General features: G+C 43.2%; 1 protein-coding gene across 4 annotated transcripts in view; it reads left to right on the top strand.

Moving 5' to 3' along the window:
• Positions 1-13,989, top strand: part of BRD4 (bromodomain containing 4) — a 128,041-nt gene that overhangs the window by 48,998 nt on the left and 65,054 nt on the right. The window lies entirely within an intron of this gene.

Raw genomic sequence — 13,989 nt, 5'->3', positions numbered from 1 at the left:
ATTAAAGGCATGTAAAAGCTATCTATGTAAACAGGAACCTAACGGCTTCTAGAGATTTACAAAACAATCTTTCTTGTTGTGGCATTGTGCATGATCATGGGATGTGTATGTTAGATCCTTGGTGCCATTTGGCAGTTTCTGGGCCAGTTTCATTGTAAAATTTGCTGTGTTTCTGACCTTTGTATAAATAAGGTGCACCACATAGACATTTTAATTTTTTTTTAATACCCCTTTCTATAAAGGGAATGTAGTACACAGAACTTTATTGTATTTTTTTACCTTTTTGTGAGAGTTCTCTAAGGGCTCATTCACACATTTTCGGCCATTTTTCAAGCGCAGGCAATTTTTAAAATCGCCCACAAAACGCTTGTGCAATGAATCTCTATGAGAAGGTTCATATTAGTGCGGTTCGTGCATTGTGGTTCAGCAAAGCAGTGTTTGGACCATTTTTGGGGCGATTTTGCCTCAATGGAAGGTATAGGAAAAAACGGAAAACGCTCACAAAAATCAAATTTTTAAGAATAAATACATTGTATTTATTTTCCGGGTCAAAGAGTTCACTACCTGGCTTGCGTCAGGGAGTGAATTAAAAAACTTGGGAAAAGCGCTTTTCACAAAAACCCAAGGGCCGGGGATCAAAAAAGGCCCAACGCTAAAGCGAGCGGAAAGCAATGTGAACGAGACCGAAATGAACTCCTAGTTCAAATTCAATGTAATAGTTTCAGGTCGGAGCTGAGAATCTTGCTGTGTGATCACTCGGGCCTCACTCACACTGGACCGTTTTACTAGCCATTTCAGCAGCACTTTCAATTGTTGGCAATCTCTAGAGTTTTTAAAAACACTACTGCAATGTAATGTGTATGACAGTGTTCACACTTAAGTGATCACCAAAAATTTGCTGAAATCGCAAAAAAAGTTTGTCATTTTTGGAGCGATTGTCAATGTTATAGAATTGCAAAAGCTCCACAATCTCTCATGTACAGTAAAAACACACAGGAAAATAGCTTTGCAGAACGCTAGTAGTTTTGCTGAAAGTGGCGTTTTATTGTCTGAGCCAAAGCAGTTCCATGCTGGATGATTTCAGCACAGATCAATCCAACTGCAGGTGGTGTTCTGCTTGATACAGTGCACGGCCTCTGCCCCACCCCCATCATGCAGATTTTTCCAACATGTCTGATTAGACCTTTGATAAACTACACAAATCGACCAAAAGTCAGCCAATCAGATTACAGGCAGATTTGATCACTTTAAAATCTTTGAAAAAATATAAAATGGAAGCTTACATGGGCAGCTTTAGAATGCATACACACATCGAGTTTTGTTTGACCACTGATTGGCCATTGTCACTCCTGTAAATTATGAGAGCTTGCCTACACAGTCTGTTCATAGTACTCAGTCTGTTGGCTGTAATGCTACATGAAAGTGGTAAAATTGGATTATCAGAATTTGCTTAAAGGCTGGTACACATGATACAATTTCCCAGCAGATTGACAGGGCAAATCGGTCATTTCTGGCATGTTCAATCTGCTGCCAATCGAGAATGGGATTGATTTTGTGCAGTACTGATCTGAAAATCAATCATGTTTTTGGACCGCAATCTATTTGCCCCATCAATGTGACTGGAAATGGCATTGTGTGTACCAGGCATTAGTTTTTGTCATCCAGAGATCCTGCTAGAAGTCTAATAGGCCAGGTGTAGAAAGCTTCTCTGTGCTGGTAGAGTTGAGATAATCATTATTGAGCAAGAATTGATTGTAAAATAAATCCTGAAATCATGACGTCTGGAGAGTATTTGATGGGACTTTGAACTATGATCTAGAGAGAGTGCTGGGCTGGACAAATAGGAGGAGCAAGGGTAGCCAAGATTCCTTAAAGGGAACGTGAGGTGACAGGGATATGGAGGCTGCCATATTTATTTTTCTTTTTAACAATGCCAGTTGCCTACAGCCCTGTTTAACTTCTGGCATAAGTAGTGTCTGGGTCAAACCCTGGAACAAGCATATGGCTAAACCAGTAAAACCTGAGTCAGGCCTGGTGCACACCAAAACCTGCTAGCAGATCCGCAAAATGCTAGCAGATTTTGAAACGCTTTTTATTTTTCTGTAGCGTTTCAGCTAGCATTTTGCGGTTTTGTGAAGAATTTTTGGTGTAGTAGATTTCAGATATTGTTACAGTAAAGCTGTTACTGAACAGCTTCTGTAACAAAAACTTCTGCAAAACCGCTTTGAACTGCCGTTTTTCAGAGCGGTTTGCGTTTTTCCTATACTTAAAGAGACTCTGAAGCGAGAATAAATCTCGCTTCAGAGCTCATAAATAGCAGGGGCATGTGTGCCCCTGCTAAACCGCCGCTATAGCGCGGCTTAACGGGGGTCCCTTCACTCCCAAAACGACCACTGCGACACTTGGTCGCAGATTTGGTCGTGATTTCTTGCTTCCTGGAGGCAGGGCTAACGGCTGCAGCCCTGCCTCCAATCGCGTCTGTCAGCGGCGCATCGCCACCTCTCCCCCGCCCCTCTCAGTGAAGGAAGACTGAGAGGGGCGGGGGAGAGGCGGAGATACGCGCTGACAGATGCGCGTGGGGCAGGGCTGCGGCGGTTAGCCCTGCCCCAACCAGGAAGCGCTCCCCGGGTGTATCGAGGGGGATTTGGGGGTGAAGGCACCCCCGTTAAGCCGCGCTATAGCGGCGTTTTAGCAGGGGCACGCGTGCCCCTGCTATTTATGAGGTCTGAAGCGAGATTTATTCTTGCTTCGGACTCTCTTTAACATTGAGGCAGAAACGCATCCACAATCCAAAAAAATGCCTCACCCCGGGAGTATGCGTTTCTGCAAAACGCCTCCCGCTCTGGTGTGAACCACCCCATTGAGATACATTGACCAAGCGGATCCGTAGCCGCAAGCGGCTGCAGAAACACTGAAAAAGCCGCTCGGTGTGCACCAGCCCACAGAGTGCCTGATCTGCTGAGTGCTTGTCCAGGGTCTATAGCTAAAAGTATTAGACACCGGATTATGAGGCCTGCCAGGCAACTGGTAGGCCTAGTGCACACCAGAGCGGTTCAGCTGCCTTTTGCGATCCGCTTGCGGCTGCGGATCCGCTAGGGTAATGTATTTCAATGGGCTGGTGCACACCAGAGCGGGAGGCGTTTTGCAGAAACGCATACTGCTGCAGATTTTGGATTGCGGAGGCGTTTCTGCCTCAATGTTAAGTATAGGAAAATCGCAAACCGCTCTGAAAAACTGCACTTCAGAGCAGTTTGCCAGGCGTTTTTTGTTACAGTAGCTGTTCAGTAACAGCTTTACTGTAACAATACATGAAATCTACTACACCAAAAACGCTTCACAAAACCGCAAAATGCTAGCTGAAACGCTACAGAAAAATAAGAAAAAGCGTTTCAAAATCTGCTAGCATTTTGCGGATCTGCTAGCGGTTTTTGGTGTGCACCAGGCCGTATTGTTTAAAAGGATTAATATGACAGCCTCCATATACTCCTCACCTCGGGTTCCCTTCAAATATCACAGCTGGTACCTATTTTTTGAGGTTTCAATAGGACTTGCTCTTAAATTACGGCTGAACTCAGAGGCTTGTGGATGCTGACATATTTAGTTCCTTTTAAACCACACCAGTTTCCTGGCAATCATGTTGATCACATTGGTCTTGGTAGTATTTGGATCACACACCTGAAACAAGTATGTGGCTAATCCAGTCAGGCTTCAGTCTGCATGCTTGTTCAGGGTCTATGGCGAAGCGTATTTGAGGCAGATGAGGAGAGCCAGGCAACTGGAGAAAAATATGGCAGCCCCCATATCACGCTTAGGGCCCGTTCACACTGCACGCGTTTCCAGCCGCGTTTTGGAAACGCGTGCAGGTGGCCAAAACGCACGACATCAGACATTGCATAGAGTGCAATGTCTGATGTTCACACAGCATGCGTTCCGGACCTATGCGGTCCGGGAACGCATGCTGCACGCAGATTTTACAAAAACGCGCGGCTGTCCCATTCACTTTTCAGTGATGGGATCAGCCACGCAACGCATACGAACGCGGACATGCGTGCGTTCGTACGCGTTGCGGTCCGCATGCGTTGCGGTCCGCATTTTGTAGTCTGAACGGGCCACAAGTGTGCTTTTAAAAAAATTAGTTAACTTTCTGAACTCCATCTTGAAAGGAATCCGAGGTCTGAGGCTAGGTTCACAGTGGGACGTTGCGTTTTAGGGGACGTTATAGGGCACACAACGTGCCCCTAACGCAATGCCTGGTGTTCTCTGATGTGGACGTCAGACTGAGCTGCGTTGTGCAGCTCACTCTGGCGTCCGTGATGCCGTGATGCGTACTCTTGGACGCATTCGGCATCACGTGGTCCCGCCCGGCCAATCGCCGCACAGAGCGGCGTTTCAGGAAGTAAACACTGCATGTCACGCGTACGTACGAAAAGGGCGTCGGGAAAAAAGGGCGCGTGGTATAAACGATAAATGGAAATATCGTTTATAGAAATTATTGTGTAGAATTTCATTTATAAATAGTGATTTAAAAATGTATAAATCACTAAATAATGTGTATGAGATCGGCAATTCTTAAAACGTTAATCTTCCCTGTTTGTAAAGTGAAACTTATATTTTCGTTTATTAAAAACCCTCCCTGTACCTATCCCTAACCCCTAGACCCCCTGTTGGTGCCTAAACCTAAGACCCCCCTGTTGGTGCCTAACCCTAAGACCCCCCTGTTGGTGCCTAACCCTAAGACCCCCCTGTTGGTGCCTAACCCTAAGACCCCCCTGTTGGTGCCTAACCCTAAGACCCCCCTGTTGGTGCCTAACCCTAAGACCCCCCTGTTGGTGCCTAACCCTAAGACCCCCCTGTTGGTGCCTAACCCTAAGACCCCCCTGTTGGTGCCTAACCCTAAGACCCCCCTGTTGGTGCCTAACCCTAAGACCCCCCTGTTGGTGCCTAACCCTAAGACCCCCCTGTTGGTGCCTAACCCTAAGACCCCCCTGTTGGTGCCTAACCCTAAGACCCCCCTGTTGGTGCCTAACCCTAAGACCCCCCTGTTGGTGCCTAAACCTAAGACCCCCCTGTTGGTGCCTAACCCTAAGACCCCCCTGTTAGTGCCTAACCCTAAGACCCCCCTGTAGGTGCCTAACCCTAAGACCCCCCTGTAGGTGCCTAACCCTAAGACCCCCCTGTTGGTGCCTAAACCTAAGACCCCCCTGTAGGTGCCTAAACCTAAAACCCCCCTGTAGGTGCCTAAACCTAAAACCCCCTATGGATAATAATGTTTTACAGACATGAATAAATAAAGAATGTAAAGAAAAAAAATGTAAATTATTTTTTTGGGTGGATAATAATGTGTTAGAAATGTTTTAGAAATAGTGATTTATTATCTTCATAAACGTTATTCGTCACGGGCTCATTTTGTAAACTTAAATCATCACAAACATAGTTATAAATCCTTAAAAATCTCCGGGCGCCGTTATAAATCCTTAAAAATCTCCGGCGCCTTATTTTCCCCGTTCAGCGCCCATTAAACGATATTTATAATGAAAGTGAATGGGGCGCCCTTTTTGTCCACTTGTCTCATGCGCCCAAATCTACTGCTTCCGTAAACACTGCATGTCACACCGTGCAGTGAATATTAATTAGCCATGTGCCCGGCCGCTCTCCCCTCCTCCCCAACATGACTGAGCATGTGCAAACAGTCTAACGCAGCTTAGCCGCCTATAACGCACAGCATGCCGTACTTTCTCTTGACGTGGAGCGTTACAATGTAACGCAACGTGGGCCCTGTGAACAGCCCATTGATTTTTCATTGCTGTGCGGTGGGGCTGCGTTACAGGCTGCACTAACGTGCGCCTGTAACTTCCCACTATGAACCTAGCCTGAGACCTATGGAAGCTGCCATGTTTATTTCCTTTTAAACGATACCTTTACTTGCCGTCCTGCAGCTCTCTCTGGTCAGAAGGGTCTAAATCACACACCTGAAACAAGCATGCGGCTAATCTTGTCAGATATGTCAGACATCTGATCTGCATGCTTGTTCAGGGTCTGTGGTTTAAAGTATTTGAGGCAGAGGATCAGCAGGATAGCCAGGCAATGTGCATTATTTAATAGGAAATAAACATGTTGGGTTCCATTTTGGAAAAAAAAAATTCTTATAGGCACTTGAATCTGCCACTCCTGGGTTGATGGTTATCTGAAATGGTCAAATTGGATGCACTGACTCAGATTCATATCAATCTATGAGCCAGGTGGTGTTTGAAGTGGCCACCTTGTTTAAAGGACACCTGGCTTGAAAGGGTTATGGAGGGTGCCTTTTTTATTTCCATTTAAACAATACCAGTTGCCTGGCAGCCCTGATCATTGTGGCATCAGTAATGTCTGAATCACACCTGAAGAATGAGGCTTCCCAATTAGTCCTTGACCCCAGAGCAGTATGTGCAGGCCCAGTAACATGAAGATGAGGAAAAAAGCTTACTTTGTGCTACTGGGCATGCACAAACTGTCCTTGCGTGCATGCAGTACGGCGTCTGTACAGACACGACCCTGAACTGACGCCCAACTGAGTCCGTACTGGGTGATAGTCCTCATACACGTCTACAGGGCTTTTCACCTGGTAATTGTGTTCCAGCACATTACTTTAGCCAGAAGCTTTTCTGATTCTCATAAACCTACAATGTGAACTTTGCCCTGGCTACTGATAACACAGCAGGGCACTCATGGTGAATAGTTGTCAATTAACACTTTGGATTAGAAGAGAGCCAAAAATAGTTTCCTTCATCATCAAATTCAGAGCTTTAATGTTGCTTGGCAGTATTGTTCTCTGAGCCATGTCTGTGGGTCATTTAGATTAAGTTTCTTATGTTATTGCTTACAGATCATAATAAGTTTGTCTCTGTGTTTTAGAATTGTGCATGTTTCTAGCCTCTTCGTGTATCAATACTGCTACAAGAAAGCATGCTGGTGCTGTTGCCTGGCAGCTCTGGCTGCACATACTGTTTGTGTCTGGATTTCTGATGCAGTGAGACAGCTCTGTATGGGTTGTGGTGGAGGAAGCTGCACAAGTTTAGACTTTTATGGTATTTTCCCCTCTTTACAAGATCAGTATTTCACACCTTTTTGCTGCAAAGTAATTATTGTTTTTAAAGTAAACCTGAAATGGGCAAAGAAAAAAAGATTTGATACTTACCCGGGGCTTTCTCCGGCCCCATGAGCACTGATGTGTCCCTCGCCGTCCTCCCGAGTGCCTCTGATCTGCTTGTATCTGTCCCGGTAATCTGGCTCAGTTGCCGGGTCGCCTCATGTATAGCCTGCATAGTAGATTGAATGTTGTTTGTTTTATTTTTGGTAGTCTCTTCCTATGTATTTTTTTATTTTTAAATAAAAATGACAATGCTACTGTTGGAGAAAATTACATCTTGAGTAATCAGTAGTACAGATTAGCTAATGACTTAAAATGCAAATGCTGGCACTTCCTGTTCAAGTCTAGCTTGGCCCCACAGCTTTATCATGACCATTGTTCCTTTAATAGAATGCAGGTTCCCTGACCCAGCAGGGATGTTCAGGAATACATTAAACGGTTTCTGAATTCACAGATTTGTCTGGATCTGCTGATTAAATTAAATTGACCTCCTGAATAAAATATATCTCCACCCAGATGATAGCTCCATGGCTATTCATGAGGTTTGACTACAAACAAACGTGCCCTATTGTATTTTATTCAGGTAGGCACTGCAATTGTTTTTTGCCAGTAGATCCTATGCAAACCTGTCTGTGCCTTTCATAGCTCTGAAAAGGGATAGTGAAACTCTCCATTCCCACTTTACATACAGTATATCTTAACATAGAGAAGGGGACACTACCAACTTCCCTAATAGTTGGAGCAGCCTACAAGGCTGAGGAAGGTATCTAAGGTGAGCTGATCCAGAGGTATTTTGGAAACTGCACTCAGACCAGTTACCAGTGTTTTGGAGTCTTCAAAAAGGCACTTTGACATCAAGGCTTGGTTCACACTAAGTCCACTTTCCTGCGTTTTTGACAGAGCGTGCAACAGACTAAAGCGGATGGGACGAAATTGGCAATTTCTATGGGCCAGTTCACACCAATTAATTTTTGACGGACAAGTCCAACAGGTATGATTTTGTCAATCAGCGGATGAATTGCCAATCATGTAATGAATGGCTCACATTTGATCTGAAGTGGCAATCAACGGATCGCAGTGCATTTAGTTAATATCCATACAGTAGAGAATACAGTATTGCCTGTTTTAGTGTGAACTGAGCCTGTTTCTGGACTAGGGAACATGGTTGGGGTGCAGTTTTGCAGAACATTTATGGAAACAGTCTCTACATTTTTTTTGTTTTTTTTGGTTATATGCATGTATCTCTATTGGACAGATTTACTTGAATGTTCACATTGTAACAGTCCTAATATAATTGGATTTAATACCAACATCTAAGCAATACTTGGCAAGATGTGAAAACAAACCCCTACCCTACATCTCTTAGGGCCCTTTTCCACCAGCGCGTTTGTGCTGGCTGAATCGCAAAGTCGCAAACCGCTAGCGATTTTACAATCGCTACGGTTTGCTTTTTAACATAGGAATCGCGGTAGGTCATTTCCACTACCGCGATTCGTTTTTTACCCGAACGCGCGGCGGAGCGATATTTGCCGCGATTTTGCTATGCAGTGCATAGCATAGCAAAATCGCGGCCGCAAAACGTCGGGGAATCGCCGGTTTTGCGATTCAGCAATCGCTAGCTAGCGACTGCAGGTGGAAAAGGGCCCTTACAGTGATTACACTACACTGTATTCACCAACAAACCTTTCAGATCTCCATGACTCTTTAAAAAAAATACAACTATTTCAGAGGTTTCTAAAATAAACAAGGTAACCCAAGTTGCTGAAGTAGGAGCATTAAGAGTTTAATGTGGCTAGACTTAAATTCCGCAGCCTGCCTATTACATGTACAGTAATGGTTTTCATTAGATCTCAGTTGTACAAAATCTGCTGTGAAACATGTTACCCTGTGTCCCCTTGCATGGAGTCTAAAAGTATTGAGTTTTGTGTGGCTGTTTTGAGTTTAGTAGTTTGTCACTGACCCACAACAAGTATGCAGAAAGTGAAATTTATTATGAGCTGATGCAACAGTCGAGCATGCCTGCAAACTCCATATGAAAATGCTAAACTGATTCCTAGGTGCAGATATTACATGAGTGGCTTTAAATGAGATTACATTTTCTTGATACGGTTTCTCTTTGCTACAAGGCTGAATCTACAGAAGTCAGATATCCATTGTTGTGCCTGGTCGTTTTTTTTTTTTGTTTTTTTTTCTCCTTTTTTTTAAATTTTTGATGGTTTTTTGGTGTGCTCCTTTGAAATAATTGCTGCTACTAAATTCTGACCTTTTTAGACATCAGTGAGACACTAGGCTTTCACTGGTCAAAACTGTTGTTTGTGATCCCTTCAGCTGGCAGCCAGTGAAAGTTAAATTATATTGGGCTCAGCTGGGCTGCTTGTATTGTCTTCGCTAGCCAGACACTCACAGATAATAATTATTGGCGTGCATTTATATAGCGCTGTCCTCTTCTGCAGAGCTTTTTGCAGAGTGTTTCGTTCTACCACCTGAAGTGGCAAAAGGATCAGTCCCTCTGTGATCAGAATGTGATCAGAGAGGGTTCGACTCCTGTCACACCCTGCACATTGATTTTCAATAGATTTCAGCAGGACTGTGGAGTCGGTACAAAAATCTTCCAACTCCGACTCCTCAGTTTATGAAACAACCGACAGACTCCAGGTACCCAAAATTGCTCCGACTCTGACTCAAACTCCGACTCATTTAGTCTTATTTTTACTGGATTTGGTTCAAAAATCTTCCGACTCCTCACTTTATTGAAACCACCAGGTATCCAAAATTGCTCTGACTCTTCGACTCTAAAGGCCCATACACACGTCGGATTTGCGCGAACGACGGGTCGTTTGAACGTTCCGTCGTTCGCACGTTTCCGCATGAAATCCGGCGTGTGTACAGACTATCGTTCGGGAGATAAGACTGGTTACCAACGATCCGCCGGGCGGATCGCTGGTAACCAGTCTTATCTCCCGAACGATAGTCTGTACACACGCCGGATTTCATGCGGAAACGTGCGAACGACGGAACGTTCAAACGACCCGTCGTTCGCGCAAATCCGACGTGTGTATGGGCCTTAATGCTACATACACACTTGAGATAAAAGTCTTTGGAAAAGGCAAGATCACAGACCAATTTTACCCCATTCCATGGTAAGAGAGCCATACTCTACACAGTCTATTCTATGGAGCTGCACTCCCCATCAGATAAAAACTCTTTGCAAGATGCTGCACACAAAGATGCTGCACACATTCAAAAGATCATTATCTGCAAAAGATCTCTTCCTGCAATAGATCCATTCCTGCAAAATGCATTCATAGTCTGAGATCTGCAGTTCCTCATACACACCTTGTTTAACAGACTTCATCTGCATATCTGGCAATCATCTGCAGATCTGAAAATCCATCCTGGTGGATATGATCTGCAGATGATTGCCTGTTAAACAAGGTGTGTATGATGATCTGCAGATCTCATAGACTATGAATGCATTTTGCAGGAATGGATCTATTGCAGGAAGAGATCTTTTGCAGATAATGATCTTTTGAATGTGTGCAGCATCTTTGTGTGCAGCATCTTGCAAAGCGTTTATCTGATGGGGAGTTCAGCTCCATAGAATAGACTGTGTAGGTATGGCTCTCATACTACATGGAATGGGGTAAAATTGGTCTGTGATCTTGCCTTTTCCAAAGACTTTTATCTCAAGTGTGTATGCAGCATAACGCTACAGCCCTGGATTTCAGCAAGAAGACTTTTAATAATTAAATCAACTGCAATGCTATCACTCGTCAATCATCCACCAATTCTGCTCTGCCCTGATCAATGAAGGTTGATTGAACATGCCAGGAATCAAACGGGAAAATTGATGCATGTATGGAGACCGAGAAGGGGGCTGTAAAGCCAGAGGCTGTCCCTCCTAGGCTCCTACCCCCACTCTGCACCTCTGGAATCCCCTTACAAAAGACATTCATCACTCTCCAGGCTTTAAAATCTTGACTCTCTTTGTGGGACGAGCAGGCCATTTCTTGGGTGCTCCTAAGTGCAAAAATCTTCTTACTTAAACCTCCCCTTAACCACTTCAGCCTTCAGTCATTTTCACTTTATGCATCCGAGCAATGTTCACCTCCCATTCATTTGCCTATAACTTTATCACTACCTATCACAATGAACTGATCTAGATCTTGTTTTTTCCGCCACTAATTGGGCTTTCTTTGGGTGGTACATTTTGCTAAGAGCTACTTTACTGTAAATGCATTTAACAGGAAGAATAAGAAAAAAAAAATGTTCTCAGTTTTCGGCGATTATAGTTTTAAAATTTTATGCCTCCATAATTAAAACCCACATAATGGCCTCAATTCACTAAGCTTTATCAAACACTTTATCAAACGTTTGATAGTTCACCTCATGGGTAAAATCTAATTTTGAATTCACTAAGGTGTTATTTATCTAATGTTTTATCGCTAAAACGGTCAATAAATCTATGAAACCTTAGTGTATTCAAAATTAGATTTTACCCATGAGGTAAATTATCAAACGTTTGTTAAAGTGTTTGATAAAGCTTAGTGAATTGAGGCCATTGTATTTGCCTAATAGTCATGGGTATTACACCGTTTAAATTATGTCCCTATCACAATGTATGGCGACAATATTTGATTTGGAAATAAAAGTGCATTTTTTTCCATTTTGCATCCATCACTATTTACAAGCTTTTAACAAAAAAATAAATATTTTATCTTTACATGGATATTTTAAAAAGTTTAGACCCTTTGGTAATTTTTTTTTTTTTTTTTTTTTTTTTTTTTTTTATTGTAATGTTGTTTTTTTATTTATTAAACATTTCATTTGGGTATTTTTGGGAGGGTGGGATGTAAATAGTAATTTTTTAATGTAACTGTTTCATTTTTTTTTTTTTTTACATGTAGATGTAGTTTTTACTTTCTGACCACAAGATGGCAACCTTTAGTTTGTTTACATGAAGTCACTCTAAGGGCTGGAACCCACAGGAGCGCTTTTGGCAGCGTTTTGGCAGCGCTGCGATACGCTAGCAGTTTGCCAAAACGCTGGGCTAATGTTAATGGATGGGGCAACTTCCACAGGAGCGTTTGCGTTTCCCAGAAACGCAAACGCAGGACCTGCAGCATTTTGGGAGCGTTAGCGCTTCAATGTAAAGTATTGAAACGCTAGCAAACGCTCAGCAAAACCTAAACTGAGCGGTTTTGCTAGCGTTTTGCGGTTCAGCACACTGTAACAAAATTAAACATAATTAACAGGACCAATCAGGATAAAAACGCAAAACGCTACGCACCCGCTGGGCAAAAAAATACAATGTTGCAAAACACGACCAAAAAACGCGCATGAATCCGCTTGCAAACCGCTCAGACAAAATGCTAGCGGTTGCGTTTTGCGTTTGCTGATTTCAGTGGGTTCCAGGCCTAAAGGTGGCCACACACCATACAATTTTTTAAATATCTGTTCAATTTAAGAATTGCAATAAATTTTTCTGACTGATTGTAACATTTCAAAAATATGACCAATGTACCACACACGTATGTTCAATTTTTCCCCCAATTATGATAAAAATGATTGGAAACTCTAACAAAATTGCTAGGGTGTGTATATTAATAAATTGACAATCCAACACACACCATACAATCTTTAGAAAGATTGAAGAAAAATATCGGGCAGTCCGGATCGATTAAAATCGAAGAAAACTGGAAATCCGATCGGATTTTTCAGTCGAATGAAAAAAAGCTTTCGATTTTTCGGGAGATACGATCGTTTTTATCGAATTACTGTAAAATCGGATCATTTTATTGTATCGTGTGTGGCCACCTTTAGCGTAACATGTATGCTTAGAGGGACTTAGGGGGACGTAGAAGGCAGACAAAGTGAGGCTTCCGAGAGAAGCGGTCGCTTTTTCTGCCGAGGAAAGGAATCAGTGATCGGGCACCATGGACACATCATTGATGCGCGCAATCTGTTGCGGGAGCGCACATGGCCTTCTGGACGTAGCCTCTATGTCCAGAAGGCTTAAATGGTTAAGGAAGGCTCATTAATTATTTGGGCTTTTGGGGGGCAATGCAAGCATTAAATAATGGGCCCCACCTCTGTAGCCCCACCCCCTCTATTTGGAAGCCTTCATCTTCTGTGTCCCTGTACCCAAGGTTGAAATTCCCGCTGTGACTTCTTGTGTCCCTTGCAACCACAATGCACGCTGGGAGACTCATTGATGTGGTTATATCAATGGGGACTACATCTCTCGGCATTGTCGGGGACATAAGACTAGACTGCGGTATGGGGAGATAGAAAATGGAGGCCTCCATATAGATTTTGGGGGGGGGGTTGTATATAAATGCGTGCTGCGCTTACCATTTTACAAATTAGCAGTCCAACATTTTTTGACACTTTTTCCACAATGTTCTCACTATGTACATAACTATGTACATTGTAATCTGTTTGGTTTGATCTTGACTCAGGTGAGGAAGGTAGTGGAAGTCCTGTAGGAATGCCTCAATTGCCAATTAAGAGGCAATCCTGTTGGACAGGAAGATGTCTGGAGTCATAAAGTTAACCTGTGTCCAGATCATGTGATGGAAAGTAATCTGTGAAAACATTTATACAGACTGACCTGTTATGGTTGCTCTGTGTTTTCAGTATCATGTGATTTTGTCTTTTTTTTTTTTTTTTTAGTTTTTTTTTTTTTTTTTTAGTTTTCTTATGGAATAAGACACAGAGCTGAGTTAATTGTGCCCACCCCTCCCCACCTTACTTTTAGTACCTTGCATTGACCAGCTGTTACCTTCACTAGCTGTAATATCAGTCGCAGAATTAGTGAGTTGCGGTCTTCCAGCAGCCTAGTAAAGCTAGTATGGTTT

This window comes from Hyperolius riggenbachi, chromosome 3 (genome assembly GCF_040937935.1).
Source record: "Hyperolius riggenbachi isolate aHypRig1 chromosome 3, aHypRig1.pri, whole genome shotgun sequence".
Classification (NCBI taxonomy): Eukaryota; Metazoa; Chordata; class Amphibia; order Anura; family Hyperoliidae; genus Hyperolius; species Hyperolius riggenbachi.
Note: the sequence above shows the minus strand (reverse complement) of the source record. Positions and strands in the feature narration are given on the sequence as shown.